Source organism: Cyanistes caeruleus, chromosome 11 (assembly GCF_971803275.1).
Source record: "Cyanistes caeruleus chromosome 11, bCyaCae1.hap1.1, whole genome shotgun sequence".
NCBI lineage: Eukaryota > Metazoa > Chordata > Aves > Passeriformes > Paridae > Cyanistes > Cyanistes caeruleus.
In genome coordinates, this window is record NC_141711.1 from 22,395,577 (window position 1) to 22,410,685 (window position 15,109).

Below are 15,109 nucleotides of genomic sequence, written 5' to 3' on the forward strand. Positions count from 1 at the left end.
GTTTTCTCCTGTTCATACTTGGTTTTTTCTTCTTCTCTTATCTATATTACATGTATACAGGGTATGAGGACATACATGCACTAAGATTGAAAGGTGCAAAATGGCTAACAACTTCTTCAAGGTTTTTTATATGTCTATTTATCCAATTAACAAATGTCAAGTAAATTATTTCTCTATTTAGTAACTCAATGACCTGATACCTGTGTGCTGCACTGCGGCACTTTTTATCCAATCATGTATTACTACCAAAAAACCCGTAGAAAAAGAAGATGAAGAAGGAAGAAGGAAGAAGAAGGAAGAAGAGACAACACCCTAAATCCTCCATCTTGTCTTTTTCTTTTTAAAAGAAAAAGACAACCTTAAACTCTAACTTTTTCACCGAGTGACTTAAGAAAATTCTCTAACTTACACACTCACACTCCTAGTTTTTCTATTTAACTTTAACAGTTGTCTCCATGGCATTATGTGAAATTCAGAGCTTTCATGGTTTTAAGAGCCATCTATCATAGATAATGGTACATACTCTGTGCCTGTGACCCCAACAGCAAGCTCAACAGTGGAGCACTGCCAGGCTCACACTGCCCATTACTCCTTCAGATGAAGCCAGCATCACAACACGTGTTCCCTATTCCCAGAAAGGCATTGGAAAGGTTTCTGTCATGGAACATGCTTCTGGCTAGAGTTAATGCCACACCTGGCTTTTATGTGGCATGCAGGTGGTGGGGGACCCCTGTAAGGCTGCCAGATGATTGGGGTCCATCATGAGGCACATGGGCAGGGTGTTGTGTTTTCCAGTAAGACATGCAGGGGTTTGGGTTTTTTGTAAGTGGTGCTTGTGGCTGAGATTTCCTCTTGAAGTTCTTAGGGGAATTGGGGTCACTTCTATGGCTACAGGTGACTGGAGACCTCTGTAGAACTGGCAGGGGGCTGGAGTTCCTCGTGATTTATGTGGCAGTTTAGTGGTTGCCATCAAGGCCTGGAGAGGAGCTGAGTCCCTCCTAAGGTGGGGCAGGGGGCCCGGATGCTTTTGTGAGGCACACAAGATTGTTTTGGGGTCTCTCAAAAGATGTGCACGGACTCCCTGTGAGGAACAAGGGATATTCTGGGGTCTCTGTAAAGGTTTGCAGAGATCCCTCATGAGGCACAAATGAATATGGTCTCTCCTATGATTTGTAGAGATCCCTCATGAGGTGTGCAGCAGGGTTAAACTAGAGGGGTTTGTTATTCTTCTCAGCACAGCAAAGGGACACTCTCGGTCGAAGTTGTGCAAAGCTGGCAGGAAGCTTCCTGCAAAGCCTCGGGCCTCGCCTACGGGCTGTGCAGGCAGACAGAGCCCATCCCTTGGGGGCCGGGGCCAGGCTGGGCCTCTGGACCCACCGTGCCCTTGTCAGGCCCCACCCTGTGGCTGGGCCGGGCTTGGTCAGTCCCAACAGGGAAGGGCTGAGACCCCTGCTCCGATGGGGCTGCTGAGCAGTGCCTGAGGCACAACAAGGGCCTCACTAAGCCCTGGCCCTGCACTGCAGACAAACACACATTTACAGCCACAGCCACTCCCTGAGCCACTGAAGGCACCCGGGGTTACATCTCAGGCAGTGGCTTCTCTGCCACTGAGAACCTCCTTGCAGTGCCTTGTTCCCTAAACAGGATGGGGAGCCCAGCACACCAAGAAAACACTTCTGATCTGTGCTCCTGTCTAGACTGGCATTGAGATATGGATTGACTGTAAGTTCCAGTCAATCACATTGTGAAGATCATGGCACATGCTGGAGGCAACTTCTCAATGTCCCTTTCCTGACAGAATAATTAGTGCTTATTAATCATGGCCGGGAGCAGCCCCAGGAGCTCCAGGCAGTGGCAAAGCAAGGTGGACAGGAGAAAGAGTGGTGATAAGATTGTCCTTGGAAAGCAGACAGCAGGGACCCTGCCCAGAGCCATCCCCTGCTCGCTGGGGCATTGAGGGGCAGCTGTCCAGCTGGGCCAAGCTGTGCCAGCAGCTGCAGCTGTGCCGGGGAACCTTGGCCGCTCTGGGCCCTGCTGTGCAAGAGGGTCCCTGTGTGCCAGCGACAGCTGAGAGCTCTACCCTCTCCACAGAAGTACTTCTGCAGCTTCACAGGACTGGCCAAAGGCTTCAGTCAGGGAGAACTACACCTCTCTTCCTCCATCTCCAGGCCAGTGTCTGTTGTCCCCACCAAAGCTGCATTACTAGCTTATTGCTTTGCCACCACCACCCAGAACAGGACCCTCTGAAACAAAGAAATTAAGAATTAGGAAGAAATGCTTGACTAAAAGGGGTGTCTGACAAAAACCATACCCTGACACCTTAATCCACAAGAACAGGAAAAAGGGTCACACTGCAAGATGAGATAAGGAGCTAGAATACACAACAAGATGCAAAGACAAAGGCACCACAGGATAAAGGAGATTCCTCGGACCCTAAGCCGGAAGAAACAGATTTGAAGTCCCAAAAAGTGGCCAAAGAACTGAAAGGGGCATGGGGCTAATTGTAATATGAAGTGAAGACAGGCAGGGTTAAGAAATTAATATGTATTAGGTGTATCGTGTAAACCTAGTCTGTAAAGGATAAAAAGGGAAAACCTAATCAAAAAGGTGTGCATGCTTTTTGGAGGAGATATCCCCATGTACCTCAATGCTGAATAAATTCATACCTGCTCTTATAACTACTCTGCGAGTTATAGAGTTTCTTTTATTCCTTACATCATTTTGGCGAGCCAGCCAGGAGGGTCTCTGTCTGGCTGCGGGAGCGGCCGAGGAACAGATTCCCTGGCATGCCCCCAAGACTTTCCGTGAGGGACCCCGAGCCTCGGTTCGCTCACCACGGGGACAGACAACAACCTGCCGGCCTGCGGATAAAGGTATGAATTAAATATGAAGGGGAGAGCTGCTGGTAAAGCGACCAGAGATGTCTGTCGTACAGCACAGTCCTGGTGGGCTTGCAAGCACCCAGCCAGGAGGGGCCAGAGACAGTGGTAAAGGGATCGATCCTGGCCGATAGCGTGGCTGACAAGGGGGATGGTTCTCGCTGAGCTGATAAGAGCAGCCCGCTAGCGACTCTGGGGGTGAGTCAAGCGAACCCTTGTTTTGTGTGAATGCTAAGTCCGGACACGTTGAGTCACTGAGTGTGTTTGGTGTGTGAATGAGCGAGTGAGACGCACCAGAGGTGCGGAGCGAGTGTGGAGCTCTATCCACGGAGCGGCTGGAGTCAGTGTGGAGCAAACCCAAGTGTACATGAGGAGTGTTGTGCTTAAGTGTAAAGTGGCTAATATTTGTTTTAACCGTGAATAGATGCTGGTATTGTTGCTTTAATAACCATCAAGGCATATGTTCCACATGCAAAGTGAAAACTCTGAAGTTTGTGTGTATAAAGTCAAATTAGGTGCCCACTAATTGAGATTGTGTACAAGAGGAGGACTGGGAAGAATTGTGTGAAGAGCTATTTAAGTAATGTGGCAAAACAAGGACTAGATTTAGTGGTGTGTGGTAAATAGAGTGAACACAAATGAAGAGAAGCAAAAGGTGATGACAGAATTTTTTACAGCCCAAGAAAGAAAAACGTCAAGGGCCCAAAGAGTCTCCTGAGACAGAGGGGATGAAGTCGGCCACCAAGAAGTGGCAAAGGCGTCCTCCCCCGCCCCACCAAGGGAGACCTGACCCAGAGAGTGGTTGAGAAAAATCAGTGTACTGTCTGCAAAATAGAGAGACACTGAAAATGGCAATGTCTGCAAAAACAGCTGGACTCTCAGAAGTCCAGAAGATAAGAGAAATAGACCTAGAATCTTTGTAAACTTTTAAAGTAAGTTTGAATTAAAAAAGAGTGTGTCTTAGTGAAAACAAAGATCTCTAGATCCACCTTAATTTTTATCCGTGAGGGAGAAAACTGTTTAAAAAAAAAAATTTTTTTTTGATTGTTCAAAAGAGTTATAAAATTGTGGTTTCTTCTGTAAGCTCAGAAATTTGAATGTATCTTTCTCTAAGACAATTGTGAAAATGACAATAAATGAATTTTAGAGATTTAATTCATTTGTCTACAGAGGATTTTGTGCAAAGCTAAAAGGCTCCTGTTTAGAGAAGACCACAGCCTCCTGCTTTTTGTGTGTTTTGTTGTAAAAAGCCAGAATTAGTAAATTCTAATCCTGAAGCTAATTCTGCAACTGCTACTTTGTAAAGATAATGGTGTCCGTAATTATTTATCATGCAACTTCCTCTGTAGAGACTATAAGAAAACCTTAATAAATGTTTTATCTTTCCTTGGTTAATTTGTTTATCACCTTCCTACCCCTAGGGTAGATTTATGCAAAAATGGGAAAACACAGAGTCCCCATTATCTGCAAAGCTGTGCAGTCATAGTTCTGATGGTAGCTGAAGCCCGAAGACTAGCAAGACTCTAACAAAAAAAAAAAAAAAAAAAAAAGGCTCAGCTTGCCTTTAGACTTTACTGTTCACAAAATACAATAAGAAATTGAGTAGTGATAAGAAGTATGTTATAAATTCAAGAAAAAGAGCCGAGAGTTTTCCTGGCACAATCCACTAGGAAAACAAGGTAAAATGTAGATTCTCTAAAACTTTGTCAAGTTGAAGATTAAATCCAAGAAATTTGGACTTAAAACAGCCAAATTGAGGACTAATCCTGAAAATATAAGAAACCTAGAATATTTGAGATATTACAATACCCAAGAGTGGATATTAACAAGTAACTGTAAAGTAAAGAGCACTTTATTGTCTTGTTGTGACTGAGTGAAGTTGAATAAAACAAATGTGAGAATGCGTAAATAGATAGGTGTGATTGTGCCGTGGGCTTCTGCAGCAGTAAGCTGTGTCGGTGCTTAAAATTTGGGATTTCAAGAAGAGCAGCGAATTCAGAGAGAGACTTGGAAGAATTCCAAGAAATGCATCCTGAGAAAAACTGGAAAAAGAAGCAAGCTCTGTTTGTTTTTTCTTAGATGACTGCAATATTTTTTTTGTAGATAAACAAACCCATTTCTTAGCATGTCTTCTAATTCCTTTACTTTAGTGAATATCATAGAATTTTGTGGTTGTTTTTATTTTTAGAGGCAAGTTACATAGTAGTCACTCCTTAAAGTGAAAACTTATCAGGTTGTCAATAAGTGTTAGAGCTGTTAACCCTAATGTTGTTTGTGTCCCGTGCTGAATGGGTACAGCCCATGGTTCTTAACAGCAGAACCTGGTGTCAGCCTAAAAGCAAAATCCTGTGGATTGTTGTAAATCTCTTTACTGCTGCTAAAAATTATTTTGTCTCTCTTTTCACAATATGAAATGCTGATCATCTCTCTGATGATTGCTGAAGTTATTGTAATGGTGTGTTTAGCTAAAAATCATGCTCAGATCTGCCATGATTTCTTGTTCTTTTGAATTTGCCAAGAGAGTGCACGTGTCTCTAGAAGTGTTGTTTTGTAGCTGTGTTTATTACAGAAGCAGAAGTAGACCCAGCTAAAAAAAAAAATTAGAATTAAAAGACCTGATCATATCTTGTCATGAGAAAAGTTACACTAAAGATTATTCACATTAAGCAGCTATGTGAAGATGGACTCCTTTGTACTTGTAGAAGAAAATTTAGAGAAAAATGATGTCTGTGTCTTCATTTCTAGCTTAACTGAAGATTTGTTCAAGGAAGTGAAAATGATAACTGCAGGGTTTTTTTTTAGTTAGTAAAAGTAGCTGGCTAGCTGACTGGTCTCTCCAGCCTTTCTGCAGAGGTCATCTGCTCTGCATTGATGTGAGCTGTGTCTAGCGCCTTTGATGGCTTTGGGGAGGGTCCCCAAAAGGAAGTGTTGGAATTTGTAGTTGATTCTGAGGCAAAGGAATTTGTGTAGTGAAGATTCTAGAAGGATGTAGTGTAAAGAGTAACGCGGTAAAAGTGGCAAGGAGAGAGAAGTTTGCGATCTCTTTCATTAGAGCTGTGGAAATTGGAAAAAGAGCGAGAAGTGTCTTGTTGACTCCGAGAACGGGCATTAACTTGTGAGAACCTTCAAACGCAGTTAAGAGATGAAGATTGTACCAGAAAGGGAGGATATCAAGAATATCTAGAAATGCCGAGTTGAGAGTTGCTAAATTTAAAAGTTGTTTGACTGCTTTTATGCAAAGCAGCTGTAGCAGGACCCAGTCCATGTGAGTGGTGAACAGTGGAGCCTGGCAGCGGTGCTGGGTGAGGTTTGCCGCTGAGGAGCGAGCTGGTCCAGCAGAAGAACCCCAGACCAGAGCGCTGTAGACTCCTAGCTCTGCCCCTCGGCTGTATTAGGAGCTGAGTGTGTTTGAACATGGCAGTCCTGTGTGTAGAGGGACGGCGCAGCGGAGAGAGATGAAGCATGGGCTTTGCACGCAAGTGACAGCCTATGGGCCCCTCCCTGCAGAGCGAGCTGCTGAATAGAGCCTGCTCAGCCCAGAGCTGCGGCAGCAAGAGTGGAGGAGAGTGAGAGACGGCCTATAAAAAACTGCTGTGAATAAGAAAAACCAAAACAGAAACCGAAAAACAAACCAGTAGATGATAAGACCAAAGCAAATGTAATCTTTCTCGCTAAGTTCTAAAAACCTCGTCAAGGTGTTTAATTTCTTAAAGCAAGATTTCTTTTTCTCTTTCTTCCTTTCTTTCTTTTACTCTTGTTGTTAAAAAGAGAGGGTTTGTTCTAATAAACTGTTAGAAGTTTGTGAAGCTAAACAAGTAACTAATTTATTTGAAGTCAAAACTAAATTAACCTTTCTTGTTTAACTCATTTGAACTCACAGAAAGAGATTGGCTCCTATGTTTACTGTTAAAGAATACTAATGGAAAATTTTGATGTGACGTTATCACTTTCCCTGTGTTGCTAAGAAATCCTTTTCAGGTACTACTGATAACTAAGGCAGCGAAGCTGCAATCTGAACCAAAGAGTGAAGTTAGATTCACACCAATAAAATCAAAAGACCTGAAGACTGAACTATAACACCCAAACCAAATTATATCAAATAGACTCTTAAGCAGAGATCGGGCGGTAATGAACTGAGCTAAGAATCACACCTAACTAGGAAGAAAGACCAAGCCTGTATCAGTAGTTTCAAATCCTGCCTGGACAAGTTCTGAGACACCTCTGATATCCACCTTGAGGAAAAAAAAAAACCTCCCACTCCAAACAAGAAGATTATGGCTGTGTTAGTTGAGAGATCCTCATATATTTTTGCTTTTGCCTGTAATGTGTATAAAGGAGGGGAGAAAATCACAACTTCCATCAGTGCCACATCATATACCTTGTCTAAATCATCCCAATATGAGACATGCTAGCTGAATTACTTAAATTAGAGAAAAATAGGTATTGTGGTTCACAAAGTTAAGCCTCTCATTACAGAAAGTGTTGTGTACCAAATCTATTAAGAATAACTTAAATGATAACTTTTGCTTTGCAGATGAAAAATTACTAATGTCTGTTAAGCGAGAAATACCTGAGAAATGGTGAGAAACTACTGTTAAAAGGTGTCAAAAAAGATTTGCTTAGAAATTAGAAAAGAAGAAGTGACCAGGAAATAGGGGGCAAGACCAGATTGACCACTACAATTCGCCACCAAGAAGAATATAAACACCTGCTGTGAGCTGCAACCTCATAGGCAGAGTGTGTGGGAGTGTAAGCCATACTAGACCCCTATTATTCCTTCTTCTGTCACTTATCCTTTTCCCTTTTGAGATGCCAGCAAAGCCATGTTACATGAAAAGACATCAAGCTTTTTTTTATATTAAGAAATGAAGCTGTAAAAGTAAAATAAAAAAAAAATAAAAAGTATTGGTATTGCTAAGTAAAAGAATTTACTAATTTTCTACAAAAGGGGGGACTGAAACAAAGAAATTAAGAATTAGGAAGAAATGCTTGACTAAAAGGGGTGTCTGACAAAAACCATACCCTGACACCTTAATCCACAAAAACAAGACTGCAAGATGAGATAAGGAGCTGGAATACACAAACAAGATGCAAAGACAAAGGCACCACAGGATAAAGGAGATTCCTCGGACCCTAAGCCGGAAGAAACAGATTTGAAGTCCCAAAAAGTGGCCAAAGAACTGAAAGGGGAATGGGGCTAATTGTAATATGAAGTGAAGACAGGTAGGGTTAAGAAATTAATATATATTCGGTGTATCGTGTAAACCTAGTCTGTAAAGGATAAAAAGGGAAAACCTAATCAAAAAGGTGTGCATGCTTTTTGGAGGAGATATCCCCATGTACCTTAGTGCTGAATAAATTCATACCTGCTCTTATAACTACTCTGCGAGTTATAGAGTTTCTTTTATTCCGCACATCACCTCTGTCCCTGCAGGTGCTGGCCCTGGTGTCTGGCCATGCCTGAAGATGAGCCCCTCTTGCCAGGGAAGGGCTTGAGCAACACCTTTGGGCTTCAGCTCTGGGGTCTGGCTGGTACCACCAGCACTGGTGCAGCTGCTTGGCTGGTCACAGCCTTGGCTGGGCAGGCAGCAGCCAGGCATGGGGCACCATGTTTAGAAATTAGAAATTATTACAAATATTTAAGGGTTTTTTTGGTAGAAAGAAGTCCCCAAATGTTTCTTCTCTTCTTCCATAGTAGTACCACATTTTTCAAAGTAGTTTTAGAATTCTGGAACATTTTTTCTGCTTCTGCATTAAAACATGAAATTGCATTTAATTGGTAATGTTTACTCTAGGAAGAACTAAGACACCCCAAGTCACCCAGCATACTCAGGAGGCCCTTTTCCCACTGGAGATTTGGATCTAGTCCAAAAAAAATTGCATAAAATATTTTTCCAGATATTTTTTGGGAATATTGACAAGCTCACTGCTTAGTCTTCAGAGAAAAACTTTGAGCACCATCTAAATCATTTAAATTCCCCATCTGCTTCTGGAAGAACTCCCTCAGTTCTAAAGCAGGATCTTCTTCCTGCTGTCCCCGGGCTCTCCTCTTGGCCTTCTGAGCTTTGTTGGGTGGCACAGTGTCTCGGTTTTGGATGACAGGTGTCTGCTAAGGAGGGCAGGAGCCTCCCCTGGAATGAGAATGTAGACCCCCTCCTTCCAAATTATTATAATTCTGAAATCAAGGGGCTCTCAGGCAGAGATCTGGAGATAGGAATAACAGTTCTTTACTAGTATTTATAACAAGGTAAACAAATAACAATAACTACAGCGTTAGTAAGAAAACACAACCAGGGACCCTGTGACAGCCTTCTCAGCTGAGATCGGAAGGGATGGACGAGAGGCTTTGCTTCACAAACCTCCTCGGGCGGGCAGTCCCGGTGCTCCTGCAGGGCTCTGAGGAACAGTCAGCTGGAACAGCAGGGATGAGCTGAGATCCTGGGCCAGTGGCTGAGGTGTATCAGCAGCTCCATGGTGGTGGCTGGCACTGCCACACATCCCAGCAGAGCAGGGGGTGTGAGGCCATCAACAAAGAGGGAAGAAGGAGAAGAAGCAGCAGCTCCATCTGGGTGATGGCGAGATTCCCTTCTCCCCACCACAACAGCTCCGCGCCCAAAGTGTTCTTATCTGAAGCTGAAGAAGCCACCAAACTGCCCCCAGCCTCCCCTTTTCTTGCCCCCTTCCTCCCCTGGGCCCAGCGGAATTCTTTATGTTCTTCAGGTATCCACCAAGTACCCGCAGTTAGGTTTGTCCTACGACTAATGGGTAAAAATTCCACAGGTAACTAAAAGAACTAAAAGAAGGACACCGAGCCCCCAACACACAGCCTGTTCTAGGGGGGGCAGCAAGGTGCCTGCAGGCCCCAGCTTTGGGGGAAACAGAATGTCCAGGCCATACCCAGCATGCTGTCAGCTCAGCAGTGGAGCATAGCACGGGCTCTCACTGACCATTGCTCCTGCAGATGCAGCCGGCACAGCACACGTTCCTGATTCCCAGAAGGACATCGGAAGAAGTTCTGTCAAGGAACTTCGTGTTGGCGAGCGATAACAGCTGGCGTGCTTTGTTTGGTGCTTGTCTTCATTTTATGCTATTTTGGAATCTGGTATACCTGGAAGAGAAAACGGTGAGTGTTTTGTTCATCTTTCCCTCAAACAGCTTCTTTTGAAAGTCTGTTGTAGACAGGAAACATTCTCAATGAGGCTGCTGTGGACTTGTGGCTAGTCAGTGCCTGGCCAAAAAACTCTAAATCTGCTGAGAGTTCTGCTGCTTCCCAGGACTTTCTTTGGCCTCTTCACTGCAGGGCCTTGTCCTGGGGAGCCCGCTCGGGCTGCAGCCAGTGCTGGCTGCCACTGAGGCTGCCTGGCCAAGAGCAGCCCCAGGAGCAACAGGCAGAGGCAAAGCAAGGTAGGCAGGAGAAAGAGAGGGGAAGAGATTGGCCTTGACAGGAAGACATACTCTGGGGCCTGCTCCTGGCCAGGGACCCTGCCCAGAGCCATCCCCTGCTCACCGGGGCCTTGAGGGGCAGCTCTCCAGCTGGGCCAAGCTGTGCCAGCAGCTCCAGCCGTGCTGGGGAGCCTTGGAAGCTCTGGCTCCTGCAGTGCAGGAGAGTCCCTGTGTGTCAGCAGCAGCTGGGGGCCTCAGACATCTCTTCTCTCAACAGGTGTGTCTCTGCAGCTTCACAAATCCTGCCAAAGACTTCAGCTGGAAAGAGCTGTATCGGTTATCGGCCATCCCCAAGCCAGTATCTAACATCCCTGCCCCCGCTTCATTACCAGCTCATTGTTGTGGAGGTGCAACCACCATGCAGAACAGGACCCTCTGCCCCTGCAGGTGCTGGCCCTGGTGTCTTGCCAGGCCTGAAGGTGGGCCCCTCCTGCCAGGGAAGGGTGTAGGAGACGCTTTCTGGGGACGGTCTGAGACACGGCAAAGACCTCTGTAATCGAGTTAGGTGTTATAAGTTTATTTCAGGGCGTGGGATAGAGAGAGAGATCAAGAGAGCTAAGAGATAAGAGAACCAAGAGGATTAAGAGCGTTAAGAGAGAGCTAAGAGAGACCAAGTGAAGCAAGAGTTGAGACCAAGAGTTAAAAGAACCAAGAGACCGAACTCTCTTTTATAATTACTTATATAATCTATACATATGAATATTCTATTCTTTCACTGACCAATCTTTCTAAGTATACTAATACAGCAACATTTGTGTGCAACCTATAGAAATCGCTATTTTTGCATATTTTTTGTTATCTCAGGGTTCTTCAGACCTTTCCTTATAAGGCTGGGATGAGGGGTCTCAGCTTGGTTTTATTTCAGGAAAGAATGTGTTCTGGTATACCAGCCCGGTTTCTTTGAATTATTCAAACTGTGCTATCATTTGTATTTCTTCCTTAGCCTTTCTGGCTAAGGAGTCATATTTATAATTTCTTTCTAATTCTACCTTCCCAACAGAAGGGCTTAAACAACACCTTTGGGCTTCAGCTCTGGTGTCTGGCTGGTACCACCAGCACTGACAAAGCTCCTTGTCTGGACACAACCAGGGCTGGGCAGGCAGCAGTCAGTCACAGGGCTCCTGAGACCAGCAGCCACTATGTTTATTTTTCATTTTGCAAGTGTTATGGGTATTTTTTTTATAGAAAGAAATCCCAAAATATTTCTTCCTTTTTTTCACAATAGTTCTATATTTTTCCAAGTAGTTTTAGGATTCTGGAAAAGTTTGACTATTTTTACACTTTTTGAATAAACAAAATTGCACTTAATTAGTAGTCTTTATTCTATGAAGAACTAAGCCCAAGACACCCAGCTTATTGGGGAGGCTCTTTTCCCACTGGAGATTTGGACCTATTCACAACCAAGTTGCATAAAACTTTTTCCCAAATATTTTCCATGATTTCTGAGAAGGTGTCACATTCCACAAGGTGGGATTCGTGATGTGGTTTTTTTAGTCAGTCTTAGAGTACAAAAGATTATCAGCAAACCAAGGACTTAAACAAGAAAACACACTTTATTGAGTGCTCATCAGCACTAATATGCGATAGAGGGAAAAGAGAAAACAAAGCATGAGGAAAAGAGAGTAAGGGGATTATAGCTACCAACATCAAAGTCCACTCAGCCGTCCAACGATGCAGTCTTCTGTGTGTAGGGGAGATTTCAAAGGAAGGTAAATTTGGGGTGTGATTTTATAGTCTTTTGCAAAGCCAGGGGCACAGGGCCAAAAGCAGAGGAGATTGGTGATCATTGTGATGAATTCCATTGTGTGGGGGGCAGGTGTAGGGTACAGAGCAAACCACGTCTTGCAAGTCTTTGCTCACCAGCAGGAGCAAGGGCAATGTGTCGTGGAAACCCATTGCACAGGGTACCAGGCACAAACCTCTGCTCACCAGCAGGAATGAGGGCCATGAGTTGTGGAAAACCATTGCACAGGGTACCAGGCACAAGCCTCTGCTCACCAGCAGGAATGAGGGCAGTGTACCGTGCAACCACCTGCAAACAATCACTTAGCAAACATCCATCTCAGCTAGGCCCAAACCCCTAAACCAAGTCCCTTGTGATATTCAGGGTCTCAGTCTCTGTCCTTGAGACGGTTGTGAGACAGATGAGAGAATCTCTGTCTTTTACAGGGAGAAAAGGTTTCTGAGGTTTTATTCTGGTTTCTTATTCTGTTAATAAACTTTCTTGATTTTTTTTTTTTAAATTTTAAGCCTGTTTTGCCCTTCTCCTTATCCATATCTCACAGCAAGAAATAAGTACGTACCCTGGTAATTTTAGCTACTGTTAAAACCCACCACCACTGTTCTCCCAGAAAAAAGGGACAAAGGGACTGGCCTAGGATGCCTAGGATGCCTGCCTCAATTAGTTACAAGAGCGAAACAGAGACAATTTCTTTCCTCTGGAAAAACACAGTGCACAGTGCACTGAGAGCCAGGGACCTCTTTAGCTAGCAGAGCCTAGCAGTCAAACACACACAGACACGTGCACAAACACACACACATACATCTGCTTTTCCCAGGTGGGACAGCAGCTGGATGTGCAGAGTTGTGCATCCAGAGCCATGCCCCTGGAGACATATCTCTGGGCGTGCCCAGCTCGCGTGTGTGCCCAGGTACACGTGGAGAGCTATAGCACACACACAGGCACTTGCTCGCTTGCACAGGACCCTGGTGTACAGGAGTACTTGTCAGCAGCACACACTTGCACATGCACACAGACTGATGCACACTAATATGTGTAGTATTATATACATATATATCTTACACAGGGCCATGCTTATCTGTAATCCCACAGAGGCTCTGCAGCCAGCCCCAGCAGCGAAAATAGAAACAGCACTCCTTGGCTGGCGCTAAACTACAGCGTTATCTATGCGCACAGTGCTGTGCGCTCTGACACATCTGGAGCTGTGCAAAGTGGGACGTGTACAGTTTCATTTGGGCACACTTGAAAACAGACATGCACACAGCTTCATACACTGGCACACATGTACATCCCAGCACCTGTGTGCACACACAGAGCTATACATACTGGCACACACAGGCACAGCATGTGCAGACTCACACACCTTGGCACACGCATGCACACAGTCACACGCACTGGCACATACGTGCACAGCACTTCCCAGAGCCCTTCTGGGAAGAGACTAGTTGGACATCTACTGCCTGCTATCCTCCTCAAGGCAATATTTCACCCTCTGTGCCTTTGGCGTGAGAACAGACAGTGCACATTAAGACAGGAAGGAAAGGGGAAGTGTAGGTAAATTGCTCTGTTTTGTCAACAGGCACCTTTTGCCCCTTAACAGAGGATGGGGGGACCTGTGGTCCCTATTTCTGTGGAGGGTAGCTCACTGGTAGTTTCTTGGGGATCAGGCACAGGCAGTAAGGAAAGCTCTAGGCCTCTCTGTAGGGGTGACAGTGACTTTGAAACAGAGTTCATTAAGGTTTCATCCAGGACTGAAAGAGGGTATTGAAATTTTGAAATCACTGTATATGCATGAAAAAATTAATTTGAGTGGAGGATGACTGTTCTGTGTTACACCTGATCTAAAATTAGTGTAACACAGAGAAAGAGAGAAAGGTAGGAAGTGCCAAGAGAAAGGAGAAAAACACAGCACATCCTAAGCCTGTGTTTTTCTTGAATACAGGATTTTCTGTTTGGAAGGGGGTGCAGAGTAACTTTCTTTTGAGATTCAGGACTGAGAGGACAGAGCTGGAAGGGTTGTTTAGTGAGAAGTTCCCTTGCTCTGATCCGGACCAAGGCTGTTTTTTGTTTTTATATGCATGCTTAAAACTTGATACATCACTCTTCATTCAACTCACACACTACCAGTACACATACTCAATCTCCCTCTCAGTCCACTCCATCACACAATATTGCATACTTCTGCTGTTGGGTCATGTCTCCACAAGGTTTGTTTTCTTCTCAGTGGGCTATCTGGGGGCATACCTTTTGACATCTCTTCAAGTCCTCCTTCTCCTCTGGGGGATTCCTTACTTTTTCCCCATCCCATCCCAATACTCAACCACAGGACCTTCTAATAAGGCCTGCCTTCCCAAGCAATGAACCACAAGTCCCCCTAATAAAGTCCACCTTCCTAAGCAGCTAGAAGGAAAAAGATGGGAAAAGGAAGGAAGAAGAGAAAGAAAGGAAAGAAGGAAAAAACCTTATCATTTTCCTGGAGAACAAAAGCAAATAAACCACCTGCCTGCAATCTGGGGACCCCTGTACCACTGGCTCAGCTCTGCTGCTCCTTTTGCTGCCACATTTCCGTATCCCTGCATCCCCCGGCGCAGCACGGGGCAGCTTCAGAGCTACCCACATATCCCTTTGGTGCCACAGCTCTGTGCCAGCGAACATTACAGGGAAGCTGGCAGAGCTCCAGCACACCAGCTCAAACAACTGCTAAAAGCTTTTTATATGGTCCTGTGTGAGCCAGTGTATACTGCAAGGAAGCATCCACAGCTCAGTTCTCCCCGCAGTCCTCACCCGGGAAATCCTGTACACCCCTATTCACAGTCTCAATCGGGAATCACTATATAACTCCTTGTTCACAGTTCCCACTCAAGAAACCCTGATTAACTCCTTGTTCGCAGCCTTTGCTTGCCACTGCCCATGTGGGCTCTCATGGCCCCCCCCCCCCCCCCCGGTCTGGCAACTACGCAACCAGACACCCTCCAAAACACACAATTCCCTCTGAGCGGTGGCCTTCCTGCTGCCAGCACCAACTCCACACAACTGGGTACCTTTT